At 31.4% G+C, this 12,223-nt stretch overlaps 1 pseudogene; it reads left to right on the top strand.

Moving 5' to 3' along the window:
- Positions 1-2,540: 2,540 nt before the first annotated feature.
- Positions 2,541-3,855, top strand: LOC149530259 (caffeoylshikimate esterase-like; annotated as a pseudogene).
- Positions 3,856-12,223: the final 8,368 nt, after the last annotated feature.

The raw sequence follows: 12,223 nt of genomic DNA, 5'->3' as shown, positions 1-12,223 counted from the left end.
CCTGTGGAAAATTTATAATGGATATTATTGATTAGCATCTATAGCTCTTCTAGATGAAGGTCATTCTCATCTTAAAGAAATATGGTATAGTGTTGGCTTGTTGCTATCCTGATAGAGATGGTGATTGTACATGTAAGAAAAATACATAGGAAGAACCAATTACATAGGCTTTATACATGTGGAAAATGTATAATGTATATTATCGATTAGCATTGGTACAATGTTGGCTTACTACTCCCCAGGTGGCCATGTTAGCTGCACATGTAAATAGAATGTACATGAGGAACCCATTACACAAGATTTATACATATGGAAAATGTATAATGGAGATTATTTATTAGCATTGATATAGTGTTGTCTTGTTGTTGCCTGAGTGGCTATGGTGAATGCACATATAAATTATTAAATTCTCCTTGATGAGATATTATAGTATTATCAATAGCTATGCAAGATTACACATTATCAGACTATTTTCAATTTTACCTCTTTTGAGCAGTGAGAGGAAAATAGATAGGTTATTAATTACTGATAATTTTATTTATTCAGATCCTAGACTGTCACTTGAGCTAAGAAGTCTTTGTTGATTACCATCAGGAATTGATTATCACTGATACTATCATATAGGAGAATCTTATTGGGTAGAATTTTAAACATTTCTTGAGTATTCCCTCAACAATTCTCTATTAATGATTTAGACAAATTCATGTTTTGATGTGAATAGTTGAAAAGTAGATTAGTTGCCTTGGTACCTGTGCCTATAAATTTGCTCAATTCTCCAATTTTTTTCTTGAGTTATTTTAATTCAATTTAGAAGCTCTGTTGCCATGCTAATTACTAGGCATTGAAGGTTGTTGAACCTATTTAGAGTTTGTCTTGCACTCTTCTTGGTATAATATAGGGAAATCCACCATTCATTGCTTTGCACCTAAGGTATCTAGAATAATTTGATTTAAGAGGATATTTCTTTGGGGTGTGTGTGTGTGTAAGGTAGTCTGATTTGTTCTCAACTTATTTGGTTTTAGCAGTTATGTATGGTAATTGAAAAACTCACTTTTTGAGGATTATAGATTGATTCTAGAGAAGAGAATAATCTTTGTATATGTAAAAATAAAATCATAATTTACATTGCATTGTAATTGTACATTTGTGGTATTACAAAATTGTGCATGATGAGATCTATAACTTGATAGTAATAAAACAAGGCTTTGAAGGTGGTTGTAAGAGATTTGAATAGAGCATTTCATAAATGTTAAGAGTGACACTAAGCTCTAAAAAAGAGGAACATAGAAAGATTAGATCAAAAAATGAAGGAATAATGATACTTATTTGTTATTTTCATTACAAGTATCTTGTTGCTAGTAGTCAATTATGAAAAATGTCTCTACATAGTTACACAATTCATTTCTAGAAATGTAAATTTCTTCTTTGAATTCAATATCATGGGTTTTGAAGAGTCTTCCACTTTTATGTTATCTTGTTGTTGATAGATAAATTGTAGGTCATCAATCATTCTTATAAATACTAAATGTTACAAGAAAACAAAGAATCATGAATATGATGACTGCATGAAGACCATTGTGCAAGTCAAAACAAGAAATTGATTTGTGAGTCTATATCATAATTTTGGTTGAACAATTTGGGGTAATTATCCTTGTGGTGCTATTGTAATTGTATGGAAGTTGATGTAATGTATAGACAAGTTTTTCAAGTTTTTCATTTTTGTAAATGTTAAAATTTTAAAAAATTGAATGAACACTATCCTCTCAATTTATCTAAATGTACAAGGAAACACAAGTAATGTATGCATACTTTTCTTGGACTATATTTTCTTTATATCATTTTGCTTCTTAAATTAATCATGATTTTGAATTTTGATTTTTTTGTAGAAAGAGCGATGCTATTACTACTCTATTTTAAATGGGAAATACAAGAAGTTTGGGGCTATCTAAGCAAAGTCTAAGGTTGTTAAAGGTAGTGTGGAAGATGGATCCAATATCATGATCACCATGGGATCTGAAGAGAAAATGAATAGAATTATGTGGCTGTGGTAGAGCATATGCTCAACTATTAGTATCCATGTCTTTTTTTTTTTTTTTTTTTTTTTGTTTATTGTGTCTATATGTGTTTCTCTATTTTTGTGAGCATTAATGCCTTTCTTTGGATGTCTCATTTGAATAAAAAATATGCATTTTTTTATTAACATTTTTTTACGTTCTTCTGATGTAATTTCTATGGGCAGAAACCTAGTTCTATTATTTTGTGCAACACTTTTGACTCAATTTATTTGAACTGCATAGTTTTAAATCAGTTTTCATAAAAACCCACTATTAGCTCATTATGTATTACAAATATTGATCTATATACTTTATTGTAATTTATTATAAGCATCCAATGAGTACAAAATACTTTAGCTCCTGCTAAGAGTTGACATGATATCACTTTATTTCTCCTTAATAAGGAATACTAATCATTAGCTATAGAAGTTTCTTTTTAGGCCTCGATGTCCTTTGTAGGGAATACTTATTTAATCATTTGGTTTTATAAGCCATGGTGGTAGTGATGGGCTATGTGGATATGTACTATTATTGGATTAGGTTGTTGAAGGCACAGTATATATAAACAAGTTCCCATATTTTTAACAAATATAGGAAGATATTATTATCATTCAATAATATATTACACCACCTTATCCTATAGAAAATGATACTACAAAAAGTAAGATCAAAGAACCCAGGAGTACCATGCTTTTTGTTTGGCCACTCAATAGGTGAGGCAATTATCTTGAAGGTAGTATTCTTTACTTCTTGATTTAATGGTTCAGATTATTAAGATCTTGCTTGGATAATTCCTTAGCTGACATGATTTTTCTAAATAAGTTGGATTTACTAATTCTAGTTTTCAATCCTAAACTAATTAAACACATTACTTTTCTACCTCTTGTCATTTGTTTATTGTAAATATGATTATTAAATGTTTCTAGCACCTACTCACCTTGACTTTCATATAATACATGTTTGAAGGTAGCATTAGAGCCTAACATTAAGAAAATGGTATGAGGAATTGTCACAACTTCTCCAGCACTATGTGTGTGGACTACACATCCAATTTTTTTGGTAAGACACTAAATTTTGAACTAGATTTGTTTTTAAAAGAATCTACCCTATATTACACTATTCAAAGATGATTTAAGAAATATGCAACTTATAACTGAGTACTATGATGTTAGGGGCATCTATCAATATAGGTCAGGGGTTCAATACATTAATCTTGGCACTTATACATAAATTGATTTCTTTACAAAATAATTAACAAGTTGTTAACATTAAAAAATAAAAATAAAAGGTTCAAACCAGCTTTAAGACTGAGAAAATTATAACAAGATTTTAGTTTTTTTTAAATCTTATATTCAGATAAAAATGAATTTGATAAATGTATGCTTAAATTATGGCAAGCAATTGAACCACTAGTTTCACTTGTTTTACCAAGTTATCAGTTGAGCGGAGCAAGAGAAGATCACTTGTATCTCATGATCCAAAAGCACTTATTGCTAAGTAGTTTGTTCTACTAGTATACATTAGACCAATTAGAGTGCAACTAGGTTGTAAAGTACATCAAATTTGCTCATTTTTGTAATAGAACATGAAAAGAGTAATTTTTCCCTTTTTAGTCCTCCATGGAACTATGGACACCATGAAAGATCCTACTACATCTCAAGATTTATATGATCAAGTAGCTTCAAGTCATAAAACAATAAAGCTTTACAAAGGACTTTTTCATGATTTATTGTTTGAACATGAGTGAGATGAGGTTGTTAGTGACATCCTTGATTGGATGGATAATAAATTGGAGTCCTAATGTGGTCCACATTTGTCTCTTTGCCCCTACCCATTTCAAGAAAATGTAATAAAATATCTTGTTATTAAAAAATTTAGTCTTTCTATGACCTTATCATGCGAAATAAACATATTATTAGTGGCTTTTATGTGATGAAGAACTTAGAGCCAGTTGGCCACCAATAACTGATGTTTTCACCTTGAGACTGACAACTTAAATAATGATTGAAGTCATGTTAAATCTTTATTCTCTGGAAAAGATGTGTGGATTTATGATCTTGATAGTTCTCATTAGCTTGTGAAGTTTTTCTCTTTTATAGGTCAAGTATTATGTAAAATATGTAAGAAAGCACTTGTGATTGAATAAAATAAAGTTGCTAAAATACATTAACTGGTTCAAAATTTTCCAAAGCAAGGTTCATCTAAATCTCTAGCAATAATTATCAATTAATTCCATGAAGAATTTTAGATTATTTAATGTCCTCAATTATTCAATAAGTATCCTTGATTCTTCTTACTTTTAATAGGAAAATTGGAAAATAGAAGCCCACTACTAAAGAGGAAAGATCTAGTAAAAAGTAGAATAAGAAAAAGATAGCCAAGGACCTAAACAAGCCAAAGAGGCCTGTTGTTGCTTTTTTTGTTTTCATGTATGTAAGATTATAATTTATCGAGTTTATGATATGCTATACTAATTATTTTTAGGTATTGGATAATAGTTATTTGAGTTATTCAAATATCTTATCTCATTATCCAAGTCATGAGAGTGCTATCTTTCTAATTTTTAAGTGAACTGTAACGAACAATATTATTATTTCTAACTATAGATGTCTTTGCTAACTAAAAAACATATGTATTTAGGGCTGAAAAGAAATGCATTGAATAGCCTAGTAGAGGAAAAAGTAATTTGATGTTGATAAAGTGTTGTACTTTTTAATTTCCCATTAATATTGTCATGCATGTTTTAAAAACTTTTATTAAATATACTAATCACTCAAAAAATGTTCTTGATTAAAGGGAGGATTTTAGAAATACTGACAAGGATAATCACCCAATGTGAAGTCTATATATAATTTAATGAGGGTATTTTGATGTTAGCTAGAACTTGTTCCTTTTAAGAAGTTTTTCTTGGTGAAAAAGCATTTGGATTGTGGCAATATGGGAAAATAAAAGATGTTAATAGTATCATTATTTTTTACTGTATTTTTTGGATTTCATTGGTAGCATTCACCTAATATTAGTTGGGCATATCTGGTTTAGGAAAGTTTCATTTAGTCTTGTTCGAAGTACTATTGATGTGATTCTATATCAATTGTTTCCATGTTTTTCCAGTAGCTAGGAAAGAGTTAAGGTTCTTTTAGGGCCATTTGCAATGCCTTAAGAAAATAATTAGGAAGCATCTATGAATAGGAAGAAAATGCTTTATTGTAAATCCTTTCAATGAACTTCTTAAATGTCAGCATGATAAATTATTACCATTGTAATGCACCTTTGGTAACAAGATGAGATTTTATTACAATCAAGTGAAATCCCTTAACTAGGTCACACTTAATGGTGTGTGTTACAGCCTTTAACAGGGTTGGCCTTTCAAAGGGCATCACTTTAGAAGAGTGAGAAAGAAGTAGCATGTTACTGGTGGTTTTTCCCAAATTGGATTTCCACATTAAATCACTATGTTATGTGTGTGTTGATCATTCATGAATTATTGTTACATGTTTATTTATCAGTAACTTGCAAGTTTGAGTGGTTAGCTTGGATGCATGAATGATTAATGGGTTCACTAAGATGAAGTAAAAAGTTTTATTAGTACATCTAGACCTTGAATAACTAATTCACCACCCCCTCTCAATTACTCTAAAGAATTTCTAACAATTGGTATCAGAGCCATCTATTGATTGAACTAGTTTGAAGGTGCTAGAAGCATAGATTAAGATGTCCAAGAGAGAAGTGCCCAAGCTCAACAAAGAAAAATTCCTTTCATGGTAAAGTCTAATTAGATTATATTTTAGAGGAATAGGAGACCATGCAAAATTTTCAATTATAGTGGAATGTTGATCCAATTGGTGTGCCTACTATTGAAGATATGAAGAAGAAGGAGCACAATCATGCAATGTTAGAGATTACATTTGCCCTCAGTTATGCAAAATTTGATGACATCAAGGGATGAACAACTACTTACAAGATGTGGGAAGGACTACAAACCATCTATGGAGGAGATAAAAATGTAAAAAGAGCCAAGTCAAAGAGCCCCTAAGGTAAGTTTGATGACATGAGAATGGAGGAAGGTGAGAACATTGCTCAATATGTTGCTAGAATAAAAGAAGTTGTGAGTGCTATAAAAGGTGCAACTAGTAATATTGATGATGACACTATTCTAAGTAAAGTCTTAAGAACTTAACTACCTATCTATGCTATTAGAGTATATGCTATACAGGAATTGAGATGCATTCCAGGGAACAATCTAACCCTTGAAGGTCTAGTAGAAAGACTCACTACATTTGAGTTATCCAACTTTGAAAACTACAGGCTAGAAAGTCTTGGATTTGCTTTCAAGGCCAAGCTATTGCTGAAAGATTCTAATGAGAAGAAGAAGAGGAAGAAGAGAAGGATAAAACATCTGTCTAGTGATAGTGAAATTGATAAAGAGGATGTCAATCAACTAGAAGCACTGTTGGCAAGAAGATTCCACAGACGAAAAGGCAAATTTAAAGGTAAACTACCCATTATTTGTTTCAATTGGAATGAAGTTGGACATATTGTTACTAGGTTTCTAGAAAAGAGAAACTACAAAGGAAATGACAAATACAAAGGCAAAAGAAATGAAGATAGCAAAGAGTGTAGACAAAAGAAAAAAGTGCTACATTGTAGAAGAAGATGATTCAGATGAAAATGATGATGAGGTAGTCTATGTTGTAATGAAGGATGAGTCTGATGAAGATGAGGCAACTGCACTTATAACCTATGTGAACAAGAATGACAAATGGATCATTGACAGTGGATGCTCACATCACATGACAAGAGACAAAAGTAAGTTTGTCACCTTAATCCAATATGATGGAAATAGTGTTAGATTTGGTAATGATGCTCCATGTCTAATAAAAGGTTGGGTTTCATTAATCTTACTAAAAAGATCTCATGTGATAATGCATATTATGTTGAAGGATTGAATTACAACTTGTTGATTGTGTCATAACTAAGTAATGTAGGTTGCAAAGTAGAGTTTGGAAATAAAACTACCAAGATATATGACAAAAATAGAAATCTGATAGGAAAAGGAGATCAAACTAGAAGCAATCTATTTTACCTAGACATAGAGGATGCTATTTGTCTTATTGTAAAATTTGATGATGTTTGGCTATGGCATTAAAGGCTATGTTATGTCGACTTTGATAACTTGAGTAGTACCAACAATATGAAGAAAGTAAGAGGTTTCCCTAAACTGAAAAAGATTGACAATGTAATATGTAAATAATGTTAGCTAGGAAAAATGACTAAGTTAAGTTTCAAAAGTAAAACCTATACCTCTAAAGAAGTGTTAGAGATTGTTCATACTGAGTTGTGTATACCTATAGAAGTAAAAAGTTACAAAGGAGACAAGTATATAATTTTGTTTGTAGTTGATTACTCTAGAATGATAATAGTCATGTTTTTAAAGCAAAATCTAATGCCTTTCAAATGTTTAAGTGGTTTCTAGCAAGAGTTGAAAAATAAACAAGAAAGAGTCTAGAATGTTTAAGATCAGACAGAGGAGGAGAGTTCACATCAAGAGAATTTGAGATGTTCTTTAATGACTAAGGAATCAAAAGACAAACTTTTGCACCAAGAACCCCTTCACAGAATGGAATTATTGAGAGAAGAAATAGATTACTAATGGATTGTGCCAGAACACTCATGATGGAGAAGAATGTTGCTCTAAAGTACTAGAGAGAAGTTGTAAGTATAACAGTCTACACCCTAAACCAAGTACAAATCAAGAAAGGTATGAATGCAACACCTTTTGAATTATGGTATGGTCACTTACCCAATGAGAAACATTTCAAAGTATTTGGTAGAAAATTCTATATTCTTAAGGATACTAGAAATGGTAAATTTCATGCAAAAAGTGATGAGGGTATGTATATTCCTTGGCTACTCCACAAGAAGTAAAGCATATAAGTGTTTAAATACTATTACTAACAAAATTGTGAAAAGTGCAAATATAAATTTTGATGAATACACAGAAGTTCGTGATGATGAACCCATCAAAAAATTAGAAGAATACAAATCATTTGTATACTTCTATGAGGGAATGCCTACTAAAGAAGAAGTTGCCAATCAAGTGGAGATTCAACAACAAGTTTCAATAATTGTTGAGTCATAGCTAGTGAATGTTGAACTAAATTCAAGAACCAAGTTGCATTCAGATGTCGAGTTGCAGAATGAAGAAAATGCACATTTTGATTCTAAAGTTAGTACAAATGACAGAGATGTTGAGTTACTTGAAAGAAATATACATAGTGACTCTAAAGTCGAAAGACCAAATGTAGAAACAAGGACTGAACCAAGATTATCCAAGTATGTTAGAAGACACCACCTTGCTAAACAAATAATTGGAAATAAGGATGCCAAACCAATGATAAGGAACAAACTAAAGAATGAATCATGCTTGTTGAGCTAGAAAGAACCCAAGAAGGGATGCACTAGAAGATGATGATTGGTGCAAAGCTATGAAAGAATAAATTGACCAGATAGAGAAGAATAAAACTTGGAGCTTAGTTCCAAGATCAGTTGAAAAAAATATGATTAGTACCAAGTGGGTGTTTAGGAACAAGCTTGATGAAAATGGTGAGATCACAAGAAACAAAGCTAGATGAGTTTGTAAAGGATATGCCCAAGAAGAAGGAATGGACTATGGGGAAACATTTTCCCATATTGCAAGGATAGAAGGAGTAAGAAGTCTACTTGTATATACTACCTATAAAGGATTCAAAGTCTACTAGATGGATGTTAAGTCTACATTTTTTAATGGTATTTTAGAAGAAGAAGTCTACATAGAATAGCCACAGGGATTTGTGGACAACAACAAGGATATTGTATCTAAACTGCATAAAGCACTTTATAACTTAAAATGAGTACCAAGAGCATGGTATGAAAGGCTTCACAAGTATCAGAGTGAAGATTGGATTTGAAAAAATTGATGATAACAACAATCTGTACATCAAGACAGAAAAAGTAAAGACATACTATTATCTAAAATCTTTGTTGATAATATAATATTGGAGAAAAAGATGCTCTATGCAAGGATTTTGCTAATTAGATGAAGCATGAGTTTGAGATGTCAATATTTGGTGAAATCAAATTCTTTGTTGGAATACAATTTTATCAACTAAAGTATGGCATATTTGTTACCTAGTCAAAGTACAACAAGGAGATACTAAAAACATTTGGATTGGAAGATTCAAAACCAGTGAGTACACCCATGATAACAGGACATAAGTTATCAAAGAATGATGAGTTGGTTGAAGTGAATCAGACACTATATAGGTTAATGATTGGTAAGTTACAATATGTTGTACATAGTAGTAGACCTGATATTGCATTGTCTATTGGAATAGTTGCAAGATTTTTTGCAAACCTAAGAGAAAATCATCTAATGGCAGTGAAAAGAATAATGAGGTACTTAAAAGGAATAGAGGACTTTAGCTTATACTATAAGAAAAATGAAAAGTTTGAATTAAAAGCCTACACTAATGCTGATTGGGGAGGAAATATAGATGATAAGAAAAGTACCGGTGGAGGAGCACTCTTTTTAGGGAGAAGACTACTTACTTGGACTAGTAAAAAGCAAAGTTGTACCTCAAAAATCATAGCTGAAGCTAAATATGTTGCAACTACCATAAACTGTACAAATATTGTATGGATTGAGCATCTACTAGTATGAAGGAAGAGATAACAAAACCTATGATTTTTTATTGTGATAATACTAGCTAGTGCCATCAATATATCAAAGAATCCAGTGATGCACACCAAAACAAAGTACATTGCAACCAAGTATCATTATGTAAGAGAGCTAATTGAAGACAAAGAGGTGAAGTTGGAGTATGTCAATTCAAAGGAGAAAATCATTGGCATCTTTAGAAAATCATTACCTAAAGATGAATATGAATATCTTAGAGGTAAACTAGGGTTAATACCCCTATTTGAGGCTATTTAAGTAACAATAGGACTACCCTACATCAAATAGGTTGATTGTTGAATGACATAAATTGATGCAGATGATCTTACTTTAGGTTTCACCTGAAGTAATCAAAGTGCTGAAATTCCAAATCAGTCACAAGTGAGGTGATAGAGGGAGGAATTAGAGCTACTAAAAATTCTATATCTATATAATTAAGATGTTGCTATAATATGTCTTTAGCATTGTTGTCAAAGAGGGAGAAATAGCAGAAACTGATCAAATCAGAAGGATAAAAAAAAAGAGAGAAGAGGGAAAAATAGTAGAAAAGAAAGAGAAGGAGAAATAACGACTAAGAGGGAGAAAATAGCACAATTAGGATAATATATTAAAAAGGGACAACAGAGATAGTATATCAGCAAAGAAAATGATCACTTGATACTTTGAAAAAGGAAGCTATAAGAAAAGTAATTCAAAGGGAGTAATAAGAAGTTGGAAGTTGTTGATGAAAGGAACAATTTTGAATAGAAGATTTCTTTTTGGCATTGCCTTACTATTTTAACCTAGTCACCATGGTCAAACAATATGTTTTATTATTTAGGTGACTTGGTTGATCAATTTAGTTTTCCATTAATGCCAAAGAGGGAGATTGTTGAAATTTGATTAAAAAGATCATTGTTGAGAAAGGTAGATTGTTGAAGAAGAATGTTTCAATCATTTTTTTGTTTTTGATGTCAAACTTGCTATTTGCTGGAAATACAAATGCTTATAAAATTCAAGTACTATCACTTAGTTGATTAATGGAGAGGATTTAATCAATAAGATGTAACAATAGCACCTAGAGGAAAGGTTGAGTAATGATTATGTAATGAAGTACAAGGATCAATTAAGATAATGGTGAAATAATGTATTGATAATGTACTTGAAGATACGTAGCTTGGCTACACTTAGAAACTTTAAATGAACAAGTAATACTAAGATTGTCTATAAAGCTTGATCAAAGTTAACAATGGGTGCTGAGAAAAGTTAGTTCATGCCAAGCTAAATTTTAGTTGGTGCCAAGTAAAAGAAAATTCTAGTGTGTGCCGAGTAACACAATAAGTATCGAGAAAAATGCAATAGGTGTCGAGCATCAATAAATTGTAGTTGATGTCGAGTGAAAACATAATAGGTGCTAAGCAACATAGTATGTTATGAGCATCATAAGGTTAATAGTGTCGAGCTACTACATTATTTGAAAAGTCAAAAATTTGCCAAATCTGAGCTGACAAGTTTGTTATCTTGAATTTTGTGAACCAAGTGGAAGATAAGGATGATGAGCTGGTGTTACAGAATTTGAGGTTAATCATTTTTGGGTGATTTAAAATGGATTCTAGGAGAAGCTTCTAGAAGAAAAAAGATAAGGGTAGATACATTGTATCCTACCTAATTCATCCAAACCCTAATTTGGATGATGGAAAATAGAGAAATAAAAGTATTCTAATTTCCTACATAAGGAATGTCTGGTCATGAAGAACAAGAGTTGGAGTGTGTGGTATCATAGAGAAGACATTGAGAAGGTCAAAAAAGACCAAGGAAGAATAGAGAATAAAGACTCTGCTTCACCATGTGACCATACGAGTGACTGCATTGGCACAACAAGAAAGAAGGCTTAAGGAGACAAAAGCTTGAAGAGTGAACAAGTTATTACAGTTGTAGAGACTGAAAGCCAAGCAGAATTGAGAACTAAATTTAGATCTAAAATTTGTAACATAAGTTGTAAGTTGTATCAGATCAAAAGCCCTGTTCTTACTCTTTAGAAATTGTATCAGTTTAGGGTAAAATCCTTTGGACTAAGGTCGACTTAATAGTCATTAGAAAATCCTTTAACAAGGTGACATTCCAAGTGAATGTTCTAAAGTCCTTTAACTAGAATCACTTCTAATGATGTGATCGAAATCCCTTAACCAGGTCACACTTAATAGTGTGTGTTGTAACCTTTAATAGGGTTAGCCTTTCATAGGGCACCACTTTAGAAGAGTGAGAAAGAAGTAGCATGTTACTAGTTGTTTTTCCCAAATTGGGTTTCCACATTAAATCACTATGTTATGTGTGTGTTCATCTTTCATTAATTATTGTTGCATGTTGATTTATTAGTAACTTGCAAGTTTGAGTGGTTAGCTTGGATGCATGAATGATTAATTGGTTCACTAAGCTGAAGTAAAAAGTTTTATTAGCACATATAGACCTTGAATAA

The sequence above is a fragment of the Cupressus sempervirens genome, chromosome 11, assembly GCF_028749045.1.
Source record: "Cupressus sempervirens isolate cs-2001-9-10 chromosome 11, ASM2874904v1, whole genome shotgun sequence".
NCBI classification, from domain to species: domain Eukaryota; kingdom Viridiplantae; phylum Streptophyta; class Pinopsida; order Cupressales; family Cupressaceae; genus Cupressus; species Cupressus sempervirens.
The sequence above is the reverse complement of the archived record's forward strand: the minus strand, read 5'-3'. Positions and strand labels throughout refer to the sequence as shown.